The 13665-nt window shown below is 51.9% G+C and overlaps 1 protein-coding gene across 1 annotated transcript in view; it reads right to left on the minus strand.

Moving 5' to 3' along the window:
- The window catches only part of LOC311528896 (adhesion G-protein coupled receptor G1-like), a 58089-nt gene extending 51444 nt beyond the window's left edge, over window positions 1-6645 (minus strand). Inside the window, exon 1 of the mRNA XM_084644392.1 lies at window positions 6505-6645. The gene's annotated coding sequence lies outside the window, so the exon portion shown is untranslated. The remainder of the gene's footprint in view (window positions 1-6504) is intronic.
- Window positions 6646-13665: the final 7020 nt, after the last annotated feature.

Consider the following 13665-nt stretch of genomic DNA (forward strand, 5'->3'; position numbering starts at 1 on the left):
AAAGAACCAAGAGGCATGCCTGTGACATAAAACACTATAGCATTAAAGGGAACAGAAGGTGACCAGTACTCACTTCGCTTTGAGACTAGGGTGCTGCTGTCAAGAGATCTCATAAAAGACAGGAGGGTCCAGCTACCCACCTCAATAGGAGACTTCAATGGAAAACCCAAGTGCTGTGAGCAGCACTGCTGAGAGGGCACCCTACTCACACTCAGTGTTGAAATGAGAACCTAATATAGCATTGGGGGCAGATGCTGTCTTCATCTGGGTCACTCATGGTTGTGAAAGATACCATGATGCTTTGCCTTGGTGGACTGTCCACATTCCAGCTCGTGTCTTCTCTCCACCTAAAATTCTCCTGTGGTTTCAATGGGTTACAATACTCTTCCATGTATCCTGGACAGATGTGAAGTGCTGATGCATGCATGGTGCTGGTAAACCAGGTGCCAGCTCTTGCCAAGGCTGTAGGTTTCAGCTGAGCACTTACAAATTCATAGGTGGAAACCAGACCAGCTCACCTGTTGTGACGTTACTGACATAACCTATGACCGTATAGATCATTGTTCAACCATGGTTGTATATTTGCAGCAAATATTGTACAAAGGTAGGCGTTAGATTTGTAAAGATGAGTCTAAACATTAAACACTAAGTTGTGGCATGCATTAATCTTTCCTGTAATGTCTGTGTCCCGTGCTATAACGTAATAAGTTTTGCTTTATAACTGTAAAAGTGCCTGGTCTGAACTCACGAACCTAGACAGGAAGAGTGGTTCCCCCTGCCCATCGAGAAGGACCATCAAGACTAAATGGTTCCATTGTAGGACAAACTTTGTTGATTGCCCCATCCACCCATGAAGAAGTTACATGCAGGAGCTCTCATCCCATTGGTTTGAGCTCTGGGGGAAGGGTATATAGAGAAGCTCACAAGAAGAAACAAAAATAAAAGGAGTACTTGTGGCACCTTAGACTAACAAATTAGAAGAAACAGTTATCTCTTTGAGGTTTGAACTCTCATCGGGCTGAAGCTAGGAAACAAAGGCAGAGATCCCCAGAGTCAACCTGGGTTACCCCTAAAAGACATTCAGTGGACAGATGACTACCTCTGTCATCTTTTGGAACCACAGACTGTAGCTCACATGTGCTTATATGGTGTCTGCTTTAACCTGTAAATAACTCATTTCTTTTTCCTAGTTAGTTTACTATAGTCTTGGCTACCAACATGGTCTTTAGTGTGAGATCTAAGGTACAAACTGACCTGGGGTAAGTGACTGGTCTCTCGGCACTGGGAGCAAAGTGAATATTTTGTGACTTTTGAGTAAGTGACCATTTATCACACAGCCCAGCTTGCCTGGGTGGCAAGACAGACTGCAGTGCCCAAGGGGACTGTGTCTGATTCCATGGCCAGACTGTTACCATGATCCAGGAGGTCATATTTGTTACTGGGGTGGTGAAATCTAATTACAGAACATACCACCAGTTTGTGGTGTCGGCCCTGAGGTTGGCACTCATGGCATGAACCGTACCAGACAGTGACACTGCATGCTTTTAAACTGCTGCCCTCCTCTCTAGTGGTGCATTTCCGTAGGGGGATGTGGTGGGACGGCAGGATGGGGTAAAGTGATCCAGACACGCACACAAGTGTGTACTCAATGTTTTCCTGCACACACAGACTGTAATCACTTTGTTGGCTGCTTGGGGCTCTCCGGATACAAGGTGCAAGGTAAATGCAGTCACTGAGTTACAATAGCTGTGGAGTGACATTCACCTATGGGTGCCAGTGAACATGCGGGAAAGAGCAAAAAAGACAGAGGTTCTGGATGGTACAGGGATTAGTGCTGGGAGTCCAGAGATCTGGGATCTATTCCCAGCTTGGCAGGTTTCAGAGTAGCAGCCGTGGTAGTCTGTATTCACAATAAGAAAAGAGACTCTAAGGTGCCACACGTACTCCTTTTCTTATTCCCAGCTTGGTCATTGACTCGTTGGGTGGCGTTCAGCAAAACACAATCTCTCTGTGCCTCAGATACCGTCATGTATAAGATAGGGATAACATAAAGGGCTTTGAGATCTTGGGAGGAGAGATGCTAAGTATTAGCATCATGCCAACAGATCCCTGCAGACAATCCCTCTGTAAGTGCCTGAATAGGTCAACAATTTGGAAGCATGAAACTCATTATGGAACAAGCCCTACTCCCCTCTGTCTGTGCTGACTCCTGGCTGGGCCTTTTTTGCCACTCCCCTCCTGCTAGGCGTAAGACACATTATTCTGATCCTGGGAGTCATAGATGTGGCAAAGACAGGGCGATGTCATGGGAGTCTCAGACCTTTTTATGAGGAGGAGGCAGATTCTGCTCTCAGTTGAATGCATGTCAATCAAGAAAAATGCCATGGAAGTCTATGGCACAATACAGGGGTAAAGGCAGGGATTGGGATTGCAGAATCAGACCCAAAGATGTGTGTCTGTGACTTTGGAAGTCCTGAGAAAGCTGGCAGCATTATGTACAAAGAGACCTTGGAAATGTTCCTGGGCTGGGTAAAGCAGCCTCGCTGTGCTTTATAGACTCCTTTGTAGTCTGATCACGGCTGGCTGAATGTTTGTGGCATTTCAATGAATGCAGAATTCCTAGGGGATGGCATAAACTCATGTGACACTCAAGCGCAATCGGTAACCTGCCAAGTCCCTCGGAGCATGGAGTGAGTCACACAACCTGGGGCCATGCATCAGACCTCACAAAAGCCTTTGTGCTCTCCCCTGGAAAGGGAAAGGCAGCGCTTGGCATACATTCTTGGGATTTTGTTGAAGGGTGGGGGGTTGGTTTTCCCTTGGGATCCATAACAGGTGAGGCTGGGTGTCTGTCACACTGTGGCTTTGGTGACAAAACCAAGGCCACTTAGGGATTTTTTCCAATGAGTCATGGGCCCTGATCTCAACTTGGGACCCAGGGACAGCAATGTATAGAGGTTGGAACTGTGCTACAAGGGGCAGGGAGAAAATTCACCCTGACCTGCACCCCCTGCTATTCTACCCCAGAGTGTCCCACTCACCCAGACCAGTGCACCCCGTCATGACCTGCACCCCCTGCCAGTCCACCCCAGAGTGCCCCTCTCACAGACCAGGGCACCCCCACCTGATCTGGGAAGGTGTGGTGGAGGCAGGAGGGAACGTGTCCTTAGCACATCCCCTGTGAGACTCTGGGCTATTCAGGACTACAGAGCCACCCATGGGAGGCTGCTGTGGATTGGAGCACCCCCAGTGGTATTCTAGTTTATCCTGGAAAGTCATTTAAGTCCCTAACGTAGCCCCAAATCCTGAGGTCACAGAAGTGTCTTAAAGCCAGCTTTGTCCCCAAGCTCCACTGGGCTTCACCTTCTGGGCACACAATCTCAACCCTGGTATGCACAGTGCACGCTGGGATGGGGTGGAGGCAAAGACGGCTTTGAGATGGCCCCTGATCCTGGGCTGCTCGCCTGTGTGCAGGTCCAGTCCCCAGCATCAATCAGAGCAGTCTCATGCCCTGCTGTCACTTACACTGGCTGCCAGTGACTCCAAGGGCCTGTTATGGAAGCTTGGGATCGGCGGGGTCCTGGGAAGCTCTGTCCACCCACCTTGTTCCCAGCCACACTCCCTATGCCAACAGCCAGGAATGGGTGTAGCAGAGGAGTTGCTACACTGGCTCTGTGGGATCCCCCTCCAATGGGGGGGATCTTCCTCTGGCCGGCTTTACGGCTGCCTTGTGCCAGGGGGACGATTCCTTGGGCTGCGTTAGTGCTTTGTCACCCGCACACTTCACCAGCCTCCTACACAGATGTCAGCACGGGTCCTGGGCAGTGCAGCAGTGGGGTGGTGAATGGTCATGACCTATTCATTAATTGTTAACAAACAGCCGTAAGCCCTTCTAAAATAAAGGGTTTGTAGTTGGCTTTCCCCATCACTTCCCATGACCCACAACCTAGCATTCATTCCAGCACTGTGTGTCATGACTTTCCCATTCTCATTGTTATGCCTTTTACACCCTTTCCCTCCACCAAACCATGGTTTTAAGATGCCAGCCTCAAAAAGGGGATGGGAGAGCCTTTCATCTACGTTGGTGCCATGAAACAGCTGCTTTGGAGCTGCTGGGAAATGAGTTGGTGGGTCTCGGTCTGGTTACGCGTGAGCAGGTGTCCACATGATGAAACCACCACCCATACCGGCACCAATTAGTTCCCCTGGTGGTCTCAACAGAACTCAGTAGTCCTGTATCAGCCCCCTGGGCTCTTTCACTGAGAGGGACGGCTGCTCTCACACAGCTAGGAAAACTGCCTCCATCAAAACCAGAGCCGTGCTACCTCAAGGTTTGGGAACTGCGCTTGCCACTATGGCAAGAGATCAGCAGAGATCCCCTTTCCCACCACTACTGCTGCTGTTTACAAACCTGTCGCTTTCCGATTTCCTCCCTCTCCACCTTTTGCCCACTCCCCTCCCTCCAAATTGCTGGATTAAGATTTGGACGGCGATCAAATATGTAGCATTTATCATCACCGCCTGATTTGTGCGAGCGCTACAGATCAGAGCCGCATAGACAGTGCAGAGGATTCTAACTGGTCTCTTATGGCTTCTGCTGGAAGACCAGCAACCAGCAGATCCATGCACTTGTTGCTCTGGACAAAGCCTGAGTGCTAGCTGGAACCACCAAGAGCGAGCTGACATGATCTGAAATCCACACTAGGCATCCCTTGGGACAACAAGGGTTCTCTGGGGTGTCAGCGGTTCTGCAAGGGAAGGCTGAGGTAGACCTCACTTGAGGTGGTACTAGCAGGGGCAGATGCAACCCTCCTTGTTAAAACGCAGGGGTGGGTGAGCCCAGATGTTCAGTGAATCGTCAGAGTGAAGTTCTCTTCAGGGCTGGCACCGCCAGGCGGTTCAACATGGTCCAACACCACAAGACTATGTCTGCGGAGGTGAACCGGCTATAGGGTCACAGGGACAAGAGATGGAAGGGCTCCGGCAAGGGACAAGACTGAGTTGCTGGGACTAGGGCAGTGGTTTAAGATTTCCAAAGGAGTCTGTGCCTCCGCTCAACAATTTTTAGGGGGCTGCAAATGAAAAAAGGTTGAAAAACCCCCTGAACTAGGCTCTGCAGTCAGACCTTGTATGGCTGGATCAGTGGATAAAGTGATCGCTCAGCCCTAGCTGGAATGAAGCTATCGCCCAGCCCAACGAGCCTTCACAGCCCCCAGGCCGGGCTTATCCATACCTGCCTGCCTCGTGGTCTGACCAACAGTTGTTCACGCAGCTGAGCCCTCCCCTGCTGCTGCTGTGGGAAGGTTTTCCAGGATCCTTTTGCTCAGCTGTGGGGAGTGGCCGTAGGTGTGGGGGGCCGTTGGAGGATGCGCTGTTTAATGGCAATGGAATTCATCCCCACCCTTAGTTGGGGGGCTCCCTACTCCCCGGGGCTGGCCAGACAGATCCAGCAGACACGGGGGGGGCGGGGGGAAGACACGCAATCGCTCTCCGGCCGAACTGTCGTTGCAATCTAACCTGAGCCACTTCCAGCGCATTGTAATGCACCCTGGGACTGGAATTTTTAATACAAACCCTCAAAGGAAGTTACCCCCCAGACTGACCCCCTTATCGTCTAGCTCCTGCTGACTGGAAAAGCAGAGCACGCAGTCTTTACTCGAGCTAGTGGGCTAAAGAGAACGGTGTGGACGTTGCAGCTCCAGGCTAGCCCGGGGAGCTCTGACCAAGGGGGATAGGGCGAGCCCAGAGGCAGGCAGCTAGCCTGAGCCAGGCGCGCCCCCGAGGGCGGCGTAGACGCACCCAGCGAAGACTCCTCTGTGATCTCCGGAGTTGCTCACCAGCAGCCTGCCAGTCCCAGAGCCATCGAAACGTTTCTGACCAAAACCCCACCGCAGGACTGCCTCATTAGCAAGAGGCTGAAAAATACCCATGCATCCACCTAGCCAGGTGCGCCTTAAAACTCAGGGCCTTCCTGAGGGATCAAAGACGCACCTGGCCCCAGCCTGTCCGTTTTACATGAGTACCCATGGGTACGAAAGCCCTGTCTTTAGTAGTTTTGCAGCGGCACGTCTCAAATAAGTGGGTCCCTTTAGCCCCCCCCCCCTTCCCTGCCAGCCCCCGGAATGAGAGATTCCTGGGCGGCTCAGTCCACTAGCCACAGATCTTCAGCTGGTTGCAGGGTCCCTTGGCCGAAATCCAGGGAGGGCCAGTGATTGTACAGGCGGGCACCTGGGGATTTAAAGGGAAAGTCCCTCGCCCCTTGCCAAGCGTTGCCCGCCTCTGCCAGGCAAACACATTCCTGACGCCCCCCCGCCGCCTCCTCTTCCTAAGGGATTGACCAGCCCCTCCTCGCCCAAGGTGAGCGGTGCAGGGCGCAAGGAAAGAGCCCCGGAGTATTGGCGCTGCCTTATTTAGCGACCTGATCGCTGCACCCCTTAACACCCCCCGCGCTGGAGCCCGGGCCCCCCGATGGCTGGCGAGCCGCCGACGGCGCGGAGCCGGTACCTGTGTTCCGCAGGGGCGAGCGGCGGGGCGCGGCTCTCCGGCGGCGGCGAGCGAGGGCTGGGACTGCGGTCCCTTGCCCGGCCGGCGGGGGAAGCAGCCGGCAGCCCCCGCGGAGCGCCAGGCGCGCAGGGCGGGGGCTGCGCCGGCGCCGGCGCCTCCGCAGCGGGCCCCCCCTCCCCGCGCCCGTGGGCCGGGTTCCCGCCTGGCTCCGCCCCGGGGCGGCTCGGAGGCGTCCGGGGCTTCACCTGAGCCGTCCTGGGAGCCGCCCGGGCGTGTGCGGGTCTCCCCCCGGCCGGGCAGGGCGCCTTCAGCGGGGGGAGAAGCGCCCCGGCTTTCTTCCAAACATCCCCCTGAGCCCATCTCAAAGCAAGCGGGCGCCGGGGACCCCCCCCGCTCGGTGCGACGGGAGCCCCCTCGCCGCCCCTGGCCCCCTCGCCGCCCCTGGCCCCGGCTTGCCAGGAGCCAGTCCAAACAGATAATAGAAAAAGCAACAAGCTACAAGCCCAAAGCTAGCCGGCAAGCAACTCACAAGCCAAAACCAAGCCCAGTTTGTGTGTTTCCCCCCCCCCCCCCCGGGTTTGGCCTGTCTGAAGGACAGCCGGGAGCGGGCTGGTTGCCCACCTCCCAGCCACCCTGAGCCCTCAGCAGGTCCCACCGCACGGAGAGACCATCACACACCCCCCTACACACAGACTCACACACACCCGGGCACCCTTATACCAAAACACCCTACACACACAGAGGCACCCTTAGATCCCTACACACAGACACACAACTGGCACCCGTACACCCCTACACACACACTCAGAGGCACCCTCAGACCCCTACACACACAGGCACCCCTACACATGCACACCCCCTCAGACCCCCTACACACACACACACCTTCAGACTCCTACACAAACACACCCTCAGACCCCCTACACACACACACACACACCCTCAGACTCCTACACACACACACAAACACACCCTCAGACCCCCTGCACACACACGCACACCCTCAGACTCCTACACACACACACACCCTCAGACCCCTACACACACACACAAACACACCCTCAGACCCCCTACACACACACACACACACACCCTCAGACCCCTACACACACACACAAACACCCCTACACATGCACACACCCTCAGACCCCCTACACACACACACACACACCCCCTCAGACTCCTTCATAAACACACCCTCAGACCCCTACACACACACACACACACCCTCAGACTCCTACACACACGCACAAACACACCCTCAGACCCCTACACACACACACACACCCTCAGACTCCTACACACACACACACACACACCCTCAGACTCCTACACACACACAAGCACCCCTACACATGCACACACCTTACACCCCTTACACACACACACACCCTCAGACCCCTACACACACACACACACACACAGAGGCACCCTCCAACCCCTACACACATGCCAGAGAGACACTGGTGGTCCCTCATTCCTCTCCCTCCCCAGTAGTCACCTTCCCCCGAGGTTTAATGCACTAGTGTTTAATGCACCGCTTATCATTGCTGAAGCGGATGGCTTGATAACTGCACCCTGGAGTGAGGCCCTGGAAGGAGAGGACGTCTCTGTTAACAAGTCAGTGAGGAGTACAGAGAGGATGGGAATTAATGTGCAAGTTACTGATACTATTACAGATTGATTGGCTCTTGTCTAGCTTCCCACCTGCCTCAGGTAAGCAACAGCTTGAATAAAATAGAAAATCCACAGCGTCCTTATTGGCCTTGTCCACACCAAGGTCCTGCTGCTGGTGTTAAAACACAGCTGCTCTGGCTGGGGATCATCCATTTTTAAGGCTATTTGGTGTATGTCTACACAGCAATGACAGCCCAGGGTTAATAGCACTTGAATTAGGAGACCCTGGGTTTGTTAACCTAGGGCTTGAGCATCTATGCTCATTTGTAACCACAGGTTAGGAACTGTTGAATCCTGGGTCACCACCTGCAGTTCCAATGTCTACGTATGCAGGCCCAAGTCCAATCACCCGTATGCCAGGCTTCCTTGTGCCCTCCCCAGATGTGGGCCTTAGTTCATGGTGCAGCGAGGGACAACTCGCCTGTCCAGAGGGCAAAGAAAGTCAACCTCTGGGATCATGGGATACTTTTGGCAGGCTCCCAGTCCATTAGGGCTGCCTCTACACGGCAAAGCAATAGGGCTTGAACCCTTGGTCCCAGCTTCACGCAGGCGCGGACCCTCCGCCCCCGTGGATCCTGGGTCCAAGTACTGGGGTAGGATGATTTGTATGTAGAGTGAAGTGGGGGGCAGGGCGCTGAGGCTTGAATCATAGAATCTCAGGGTTGGAAGGGACCTCAGAAGGTCATCTAGTCCAACCCCCTGCTCAAAGCAGGACCAATCCCCAATTTTTGCCCCATATCCCTAAATGGCCCCCTCAAGGATTGAGCTCACAACCCTGGGTTTAGCAGGCCAATGCTCAAACCACTGAGCTATCCCTCCCCCCTAGTTCAAGCTGTGAATTTGGTCCCGTGTTAACTGTGTTACAACCAAGTTAAAAGACACTTCCTCTTCCCCCAGCCGTAGCCTTGGCTTGTACTTGTGCAGTCAGTTTCACAGTGCAGACAGGCCCAGGGGGACCAGTACCCGGACGTTGGCAGCTCCACTATTCTTATGAATTAATGTATGTATTGTCTGTATTGTGGGAGTGCCTAAAAACCCCAATCAAGGATTGCATGGGGCACTCTACACACAAGTAGCACAGAGAGAGTCCTTGCTTTGGAGAGCTCACAGTCTAGGACTGAGACAACGTGCAACAGGTGAATAAACAACCCGGGAGGAGAAGAAGGTGAGACATGGCTGTGAGCCCAATCGCTGCCAAAGAGTAATGATTTGTAGGCATCCCAGGGAAGGGACTGGATTGTAGTTCTCCAGCACCTCTGGGCCTGCCACATGGAGCAGCTTGGAGGATTTCCCCCTTTCTCTACTCATGCCAGGCCACTTGACTCCAGCTGGGAGTATGTCAACTGCCAGCTCCAGTTCTCTGCTGGGTTCCTGTCCCGACTGAGCTATTCAGGCTTCATCTGCCCCATTTTTGGCCACAATTCTGTTTTCTTCTGGCACCACATAATACAGGTGTGATGCACAGGAGCCATGGGAAGAGACTTAACTGCATTTCGTGTCTCATGGCAGAGGGCAGTCGCCACCGACTTCAGTGGCTACTGTACATTCACCTGCTCTCTTGGACGGAGGGAGAAGAGAAAGAAGTCAGGTGTGTGGTAGACAGGGTGGGTGAGGTCATAGCTTTGATTGGACCAGGGAGGCAGAGAGAGAGGTATGATTAGCTATTTAACTGTCTGAGTTTACCATGGTCCCCAGCCAACCCTTATCTAACGTGAGGGTTTTGCTATAATAGCTGTATGGGGGTGTTGGCTGAGCAGCTCTTTGTTCCGCAAATGCTTGTGCACATAAACATTTCACCGTTGGGGTGTGCACGCCTAGTGCACTTGGCCCGAGACTCTTAGCCAGCAGCACCTGGCTGGCTGGTACATGCACCCTGAATGTCTTTGTACCCACCCACTCCATCGGAGCTGGCAGCGAAGCTTGCTTTTCCTGGCTTATCAGCAGTTTGTCCTTGTGTAAATCGGAGTTAGCATAGTCGTTAGTCTGGGTTTGATAATGTTTCCTTTGTTCTCCTCTATAGGAAATCCTTCTGAATAATTCTGGTTCGAGCTTAGTCAGGCATAAGTCCCCAGGTTTTAAAAACTGCCCCTCTCAGACAATTTACCACAAACTTTAAAGAGACATACAATGACATTATTGCACCGAAGTTTCTTCTCAGTGTTAATATTTCCTTTTGATCTTGCGATTTACAGACTACAGGAACCATTCGCTTTCTTTGTTAATCATCTAACCACATCTCCTCCCAAGTCTTGTACACTTGTATTTCTAATTTCAAACTCTACAGTACCTAATGCAAAATGGCCCTAATGGCCATTTAGACATGTATCTAACATGTCTCTAAAGGTTGCCAGGCATTTGTGCCTGTTAATGACAGGCATACGAGATGCCTCCTCTGTCAGGCTGTGAGTTGGGTGTGGTGCTCATGGTAATCGTGAACTTGAATAGAGCCCATGACCCACATCGTGGCGACGCCTCTCCCTCCGGGCATTGCGACCTGGCCCACGTGGTCACAGCACCATACAGGTTTCATGCACCCGCCCTGCTGTAGATGTAGATGCTGCGGCGTGGCCTCACTTTCCAATCCTTCCTTCTTTTCCCACCCCTCTGCCATTAAATGTATTACAATTTTCTGTGAATAAAAAGTGGAGCCTTTCTCATCTGTTTAGGTGACAGGCCTGGTAGGGACAAATGTAGTATCTGAGAGTCCTTCTCAAAGGGTATGTCTCCACCGCGATCAGAGGTGGGAGGGCAGCAGATGGAGCATTGATCTAATTAGTGGAAGAACAGCAGGAGTAAAGCCACAGCAAGCTGGGCAGCAGCATGGGCTGTACAGCCCCGCCCGGGACCCTGGCTACGTACGTGAGTAGCTAGCCCCCAAGAGGAGGCAAGGCAAGCCTCAACAGCACCATAGTTAGCCCTCCATTCCACCTGACTCCTCCAGAAAGCGGCACAGATTTCCACGAAGGAAGCCTTCTGCTTTGGCATGAATATGTTCGACCCATCAGTCTCAAGGCAGCCAATTTGGCTGCAGTGCGCCAGTTATTCTGGATCTTCCCAACCCATTCCCACCCCCTTTGGAAACCTGTCGTACCACTTCTCTGCTGCCTGGAACTTCATAACCACTAATCAGTGGGTTCTAGAGACTTATGGAACTGGGATCCACCATCCAATTCCAGTTCTTGCCCCACCCCCAGCATCCTCCCCTTTCCCTATTCAGGGTCCTCCTCACAAAACTACTGCGTCAAGAGCTGCAGTTTCTTCTAGCTCTTGGAAGGGAGGGGGCCCTTTATACCATAGGGAAGTCAGTTCTACTCCTGATATTTTCACCCCAAATGAGAGGAGGTTCCTAGACTTAAGGAAATTGAACATCTTACCAATAAGCAAAAATTCAGGATGGTGTCCCCTGCCTCCATTTCCCCATCCTTAAATCCCAACGATTGGTACATGGACCAACAGGATTCCTATTTTGATGCAGTTATCCACCCAAGCCACAGAAAGTACTTCAGGTTTATAGTATGGGACCACCACTACCTCTCATCAGTCCCAAGAAGTCTCACAAAGTGCATGGTAGAGGTAGCAGTACATCTCAGGTGACTCAGATATTCCCATCTCTGGACGACTGGTTGATTTGTGGTCGCATCAAGTGACAAACAGCGTCCATCAGAGCCAGTTCCTGTTTGCACAGGTGGGTCTGAAAATAAACAAGGACAAACTGATACTATTCCCTGTACGAAGAATCGAGTTCACTGAGGCCATTCTCGATTCTACAACTGCAACCCCTGGAAAGATTCCAGTCCCTACTAAACCTGTGCACCAATCTGTAAGTTCAACGAGAACCACAGGGAGCTCTTGTCTGAGGCTGCTGTTCCCCATGGCATCCGGCACGTATGTGACTCAGTGTATCACATGTCATCTGAGGTTCATGCAAAGCTGGGTGAGGTCTGCGTATCAGCTGAACAAGCATTTTCTGGACATGTTGAGCTCCTTACCTGCTCAAATCGTATCTTTGTTACATCAGTGGAGGAGTCTGGAAAACATCTGCACAGTGAGGTATGCGGTTCCCCTTTTCTTCCATCAAAGATGTGAGTGAGGGACACATCCACTCTGGGCTTGGAAGCTCATCTAGATAGCATACAGACTCAGGGTCTCTGGTCCAGCCAAGAATCAGCTGTCCAAAAAAAAACATTTTGGAGCTGTGGGCCATTCTTTATGCCTGTGAAGTTTCCCTACCATCTATCAAAGGCCTTCCCAGCCCAAGTAATGACAGATCATACGACTGCTATGTTTTACCTTAATCAGCCCATTATCCTCTGGTGCATCTGCATCTGGAACGACATCGCCCTCAGGTCATCTCATCTTCTCAGAGTGCAGAGTGTTTGAGCAGGTCACCTGTGCAGAAGTCCATCCAAGCCCATGAACAGACTCTGATGTACAAAATAGTTAAGATGATTTTCAATAAAGGGGATATCCCTGCTTTTGAACGATACCCTACCAGGGAGAATAGAAAATGTCATCGCTTCTGTGCTGGGGCAGTCACAGCCCAGGATTGATAACAGATGCGTTTGTGCTTCCTTGGGGCTCAGATCTTATGCATTCATGCCCTCCATCCCCAGGATTCCCAAAGTCATCGGAAAATTGAAACAAGATCAGGCCAGAATGATTCCAATAGCTCTGGCATGGCTGAGGAAATTTTGTTTTTCAGATCTTCAGACTCCTCCAATACAGCCTCCCATAAGCCTGCCACTTCTCCCAGACTAAATCACCTAAGATCTCGGCAAAGTCCTCACCCACATCACTGTGTGGATTTTGACTGGCTAACATCCTCAGAGGTTCTTTCTACATGGTGTCCAGAACACCTTGTTTAACAGCAGGAAAAGCTCAACCAGAGCAACTCACCTAGCTAAGTGGGGTGGGAGTGCAGGGGGGATTTTCGATTTGGGCTAGCCAACATCCAAGGAAGATATTGTGGAATACCTACTAGACTTAAAACAATCAGGTCTCTCTATGAGTTCAATAAAAGTCCACTTTGCAGCCAGTTCTCCAGTCACCTTCTGTTCTATAGGCATTCTATTTTTTCCCATCCTATGGTGGGAAGGCTTCTAAAATGCCTAAAGGGATTAACCTCCATTAAGGGAACTAGTGCCTTCCCCTGACCTTAATTTAGTATTGGCAAGACTTGTGCGACTACCATTTGAGCCACTGGCTTTCATGTTCTTTCTTCCATTTGTCAGCTAAGACAGTCTTTCTAATGGCAATAACATCACCAAGGAGAGTAGGAGAGCTTCAAGTTTTAATGGCAAGGCCCTTCTATGCTGTATTTTGTAAGGGCCAGGTCTCATTAAGGCTTCACCCATTGTTTTTATTGAAAGCGGTCTCAGAATTCCACCTGAATCAGGTCATATATTTGCCAATATCCTTTCTGAAACTGCATGCTCATGGGGACGAGGAGAGGTTATGTTTGCTGGATGTCCCCAGGGCAATCTC

Source organism: Lepidochelys olivacea, assembly GCF_965140295.1.
Source record: "Lepidochelys olivacea isolate rLepOli2 genome assembly, chromosome: 12".
Lineage (NCBI taxonomy): Eukaryota > Metazoa > Chordata > Testudines > Cheloniidae > Lepidochelys > Lepidochelys olivacea.